Genomic DNA, 6,000 nt, shown 5'->3' with positions numbered 1-6,000 from the left:
TAATTACAGCAGAAAATATGTGCCTAATGTGGAAGCAATTTATGTGGTTAAAACGTGTTTGTGTGTCTGAGACAGCATGTTCCTGGAAAGAGGCCCGGGTTGAGTCTTATTGGACCAAAAAAAGGGAAAAACAGCGCTTCAGTTCAGCTTTGGAATGAGGGGTTGATAAGAATAATGAAATTGTTATTGTACAACTGTCACATAGACCGGTTTGATTTCTTGCAGATGCGATGCTAGTCTTGTATTCCCGTAACTGTGCCTGAGAATCAATGTTGTGTGTGCCAAAAACATGTGCGTAAATGGAAATGGTACATTGGATTGGACAAGAGTTTCACATATACAACAGTGATATGACTTTTGTATATATTGTTGTGGAATTTTCTTATCAAAGTGGGTAGAGGTTGACTCATAACAAGAGAAAATCCAGACTTTGTCTTAATAAGTTTTATTCAAAGGCCTTCAGCGTTTGAAGACCCTGACACTGAGGTTAGTCAGTGAAACAGAGCCCCGATCAACATTTACACACAGTATTTATACCAGAACATGACAGTGTTATCTCAACTTCAAAGAGTCTGTGTTTTACGACCCTAGACCCTTCTCGGGTTCAAAGGTGACAAGGTTACCTAGGAACAACCATCTACTCTCCCAAAGGCATCACCCTAAAAAATGGCCTTAACCATTAAACTTCTGATAATGACTTTTACAGCTTCCTCCAATAACATAGAGGTTCAGGGGAGTGAGGTAACCCAAAGGTCATACATTGTGGAATGCCTACTGAAAGAATTTCCATCACACTCCTTTCTTCTGATTACAAGATAATCACCACTAAAGGAAAATTAACAAATTATAAACACAACTTAAAAAACAAAAAAAAACTAAAAATCCTGCTGTCTCTCCTGAGTGGCTTCAAGCTGCCCTATTACCAGTCTGGTACAGGTGGGCGGTTGTAGGAAGCTCCTCTAGAAATATATTTAGAAACAGGAACTCTAACCTGCTGGAAGTTAGGCTTCCATAGTCCAACTGAACAACGGTGGAAATGAACACATTCAAACTTGTAATAATACCATAATGATAAATATCAAGCAATAACCATGAAAGTTAGATAAAAGCATCCGAGATATCCTCCTCAGAGTCAGTCTCACTGTCAAAGTGGGAGGAAAGAATCTCTCACTGTGGTGTGTGCGCAGTGAGGCAAATGACCTTCTGATTTCTAACTTTCAGGCAATGCGATGGCCTTAAGTAGATTCTGAAATAACGTTGCACTGCCCAAGGGATTATTGTGCCCTTGTAAGAACAGTGTTCTTCAACCACCTCTTCAATCACTCGCCAATGATCAGCTTACAGTTCTTTGTCTTGTGGTGGTCCGCTGTCCTCACACCTTTCAGGCCATGGATGATCCAGTTGGAAGATGACTTGTCCTGGAAGCCAGATGAAGCTGGAGGAGCTGGAGCTTTCCTGCAGCTTTCCTGGGTGTCTAGTAGGATCTGATATGGGCCATTCCAGCACCTGGACTTCCTGTGTTTTCTCCTAAATTCTCTGAGCAGAATCCAGTCGCCAGGAATAAAGGACTGGAGGGTGGAAGTGGCTGTTTCTGGTAATGCAGCCTTCACCGTCTGTGAAACTTGAGAAAACACAGTGGACAGGTTTTGACAGTAAAACAACATCCTATCTTCACACAAAGATGTGGAAGAAAATTTTCTTGGCAATATCCCCATGTCCAAATTAGGAGACCTGCCACACAGCACTTCAAAAGGACTGAGATTTGCCTGTGTCCTTTGTCTCAATCTCATATAACTGAGAACAATAGGTAGAACCTTCACAACGCTTGGCTAATTTTCAATTCAAAGTCCCATTCTCAAACCTAAGTGCTTAACTACATGAACTTCATCAAAACATCCAACAAAATCCAAAGAATTGATCTTCTGACTTCACCTGATATACTAGCAATGACCATCAGCTAAATATTCTGAATATCAAAAATGTGACATGATGTTTGAGGAAGGTCTGATTACAGGTCAATATTTCATAGTTTCAGAAAACCCACAAAGAATTTCAAAAATGGTCTAATCTGTGGAGATATAAAATTTCACAAAAGAATCAACACCTTAATTTCAGACAGGTTTTCATAATGTGGTCTTAGGGAGCTATGCACCATTTATATAACAAAGTACAACGTCTCTCTCGCATTGTCACTAAGTCCTCACTGGAGGTCTGAGCTACCCTTTTTCCCATGAGTGCTAAAACTTTTGGAACCCCATGTTACTTTATTCTGACATTCCCCTCTTCTGGCGCAGGGTCCAACCCATGCAACAATCCAGCAAAACGTTTGTACAAAAATGTTCTAGTAACCAAGATTACATTACCTAGAACCAAAGAAATGAATTCTGACATAACCATGTGTCTCTATGAATTTAACAAAAGCAACATAAAGAAAATCCAGATGTTTTTAACTGCAATTCAGTTCCATCAACAACCAAACACAAACTTCAGTTATTCAGTTCATCAATGTCTCACTTAGAAATTAGTCACACATCATCCTGATTTGTCTTGTATGAAGATGAGTATTAGATTAATGGACATCTAATGTAATTCAGATGCATAAACCCTACAAATTGAATCTAATAAATAATTCCCACCAAATATAAAGTCATAACTCAGATTCTTTATCAAAAATATATCCTTACTTTTGGCATATCTTGAATTGTCAGCTAGTTTAATGGCACCAGGGAAACTTTCAATCTAATAAATCACCAATGATTCTGCATGCAAAACTAATTCTTCAAACTAGTTTAAACTATTTAATTAACCTTTTAGTAATAAAACACATAAATCTAAAAGTCATGCTACATCCTTAATTATTATACAAAAAAAAAACATGTTATTAAGGCAACAATCACTACAAGCATTTTGATTCTATTGTCTCTTAAACAGTGTTAAAACTCAGGAAGGGAGGTGCTGAGCGTTACCATGACAACAAAGACATGAACCAACCTAGTAGGTGGGCGGAGTCAGGCAGAACTAACCTCTGATTGGCAGCCTATGGGCGGGACCCACAGTTTCTTCATCCCATCCCACATTAGTGTAACTTAAACTGCAAAACTGTTAACATGAACCTACCTCAGAAACAAGCTGCTTCTTAACTCTCCTGAAAACTCAAAGTTTTAATCAATCTGGGATTTAGAAACATTATTCTAAACATGGATTATTGTTTCATGCAACATATAAACAAACATTTATTCCAACAAAACAAAGACAAAACATCAAAGACAAACAAATGAACAAATTTGAAGCTTCAAGAATTCAAAGAAATTTTTAACAATCTCTTTTCAGAATATGTTTTCTCAGCCATATCTTTTAATGCTATAATTGATCAATTTTGTTATGACAATCGTCAGGATCCTTTTTAAGATAAGTGCACATAGTCCAAAGACATCTCAAAGTATTTAGAAGCACAGCAACAGTTTTCTCTTAAATGAATCCAAATTTACTGATGCTGAAACCTTTTGCTAATTCTTTGTGCTGTAACTCTGTAATAATAACTACAATCCTGAGAGTTATTGTTATAATTCTCTTTTTGTTTCTCAATTTGATCGCAGCTGCATTGCAGAATTTCAAGTTAAATGCAAAGAAGTATTTTAATTTAATTCAATTCAAATTCAAAGATACTTTATTGATCCCTGAGGCGAAATTAGAAAAGTCGGCATTGACATTTTTATGGTATATCCAAACTAAACAAAACTGCAGTGTTTGACTTAATCAGAAATTAAGATAAGAAGCTTGTCTCCAAACTGGACTTTTCCCCACATAATGTTTCAAAAAAGAACAAACATCATTTTCTTTAATTTGGCTATTTAAATTTTGAGAGTTGGGGAGAAAATTATTACTAGAACCCCTCTTTAATAATCCAAATGCTGATAAATGTTCCAATATTTTATCTCTTAGTAATCTGAAATTACCTTGTGTACCTTTGTACTCCTATGTATTCCTTTAATCTTTAAACCCTAAGAAATCAAACAAGGAGACTGGAGTTTGAGCCGACCATCCTCTTTAGTATTGAGAGAAACTTTATTTCTTTTCTTTTCCTAAAATAAAGGATTTTACTTGTCTTTATTCCGTTATAAAAATCCTAACCTTGGTTCCAAAACTAAACTCTTCAACCCCAATCTGTGTCCCCAGAGTAGAAATTTTTTGAGTATTATTGCATTTCAAAGCCACCAAATGACTGGAACTCATCATTGGCTTAGATCTATTTTAATAAGTAATCAGCCTACCTTTAATTAAATATTATAATTTTATGGACCCAAAATCTATGGCTTACAGGCTTCAGGAGTCCAGGAACCACAAGTTGAGTACTACTGCAGCGAACAATGGTGTTAACTTTCTGCAGAGATTGAAGGATTGGCTAAATATATTATTTCTGCTTGGACAATAATCAGATTTAAAATTATTAGTTCACAGCTCCTAATTTACCTCAGATCATATTTGCTTCTAACCCAGTTCATAAGAAGCTTCAGACAACATTATGCTAAAAAAACCAAGAACAAAAACCAGATCTGTTTTAAAATAAAGAAAAAACATGCTTAAAAAAAACTTGATACTGTGGTGGAAAATAACTCCACGGTTCTGAAGGCCTTTTCATGCAGAGTCTTTTAGGAAACATGAGATTAGTTTAATTTTTGTGTGGTACCACTGTCCAATCAGATTCTTTCTAAATAACCCCATTTTTCATACTCATTTTAAAGGTTTGTTTTACCAAGGAAAATGTGTTTAACAAAACCAATTACTCTCAAAAGTTTTAAAAGTTTTTAGCTGGTGATATCTTAGAAAACAACAAGTGTTTTAATATTTCTATGCAGCACAGAACTGATCAGGTGTCCTTTCCTTCTCCAAAGGGAGAAAAAAGAACCTGCAGAACCAAATCTTTCATAGTTTTTGTCAGGACCTGATATAAGGTACAGTGTAAATCAACACGCTGCATGAATCAGAAGAGGGAAGAAAAAAAACCTAATATAACCTCATCCCAGCAGCTGCTGTGAAAAACAATTAATTTGTACTTTCCACAAGCGTCAGTTAACACTTGCGGACAAAAACTGCACCAAACTGTAAGTACTGTGTCAGAGACTGTATGAAGACCATCTGCAGTAAAACTAAGCCTGTTTTAATGAGGTCTCTACCCATTAGATTTATGGGATACAAAATCTGACAACAGAAAATAATATCTGAAGGAGAAACCCATCAGGTTTTACGCATGCGCTTGGTTTTAAAAATGCTCCTTCATGAGATCTGTCCTGAGAATAACATAGAAACACATGGTTACTGCTGAGTTTTGGTGATGTTGTAACTTCCTCTACTTTTAATAACTTTTAATAACTAGAATAATTGACCCTGAATATTCCACGATGAAAGAGAACTTGTTTCTCTGAAAGAATTAACTGGAAAGTATCAAATGAGTTAAGTTATCACCCTTTTAAAGATACTTTTCTAACCCTAAAATAATATTTTAACCCGCTATATCTGTCAACGTCAAGCAAGCGTCACATGAGCAGCGGTTAATAAGCGTTCTTCGTTGCAGAAAATAGGAAAAGATTTATGCAAATGTGTGTGTGTTTGTACGTTACCCCATCAGTTTCTTAATCGCTCCAGAGTCAGACTGTCATGGCACACAGTTCTCTATCAGTCCAAAAAACAACCAGGCCCTTCCCCGGTCTGTTGGTGAGACATTTAATCATTCTTTGTCCACTTTAACTTCTCCAGGAGGGAGAAAGAAGAAACTTTGCTCCGGTTTCTCTGCCCGCATAAGATGCTTTCAATATAAATCCAGTGTATCGTTCTTCTGGCTCTGGCAAACAGCATGGATCGTTGTCCATCTCAGTGGGTCCAGACTTCTTCTGAGTTTTGTTTTTTTGTAGAAAGTCACGCTGCGATTTTCAACATGCAGGAAGGCAGATCTCTCTCTTTCAGGCCGTTCTGGAGAAGTGTCTCTGGCGGAGTAGCCATGGG

This window comes from Girardinichthys multiradiatus, chromosome 23, assembly GCF_021462225.1.
Source record: "Girardinichthys multiradiatus isolate DD_20200921_A chromosome 23, DD_fGirMul_XY1, whole genome shotgun sequence".
Classification (NCBI taxonomy): domain Eukaryota; kingdom Metazoa; phylum Chordata; class Actinopteri; order Cyprinodontiformes; family Goodeidae; genus Girardinichthys; species Girardinichthys multiradiatus.
Note: the sequence above shows the minus strand (reverse complement) of the source record.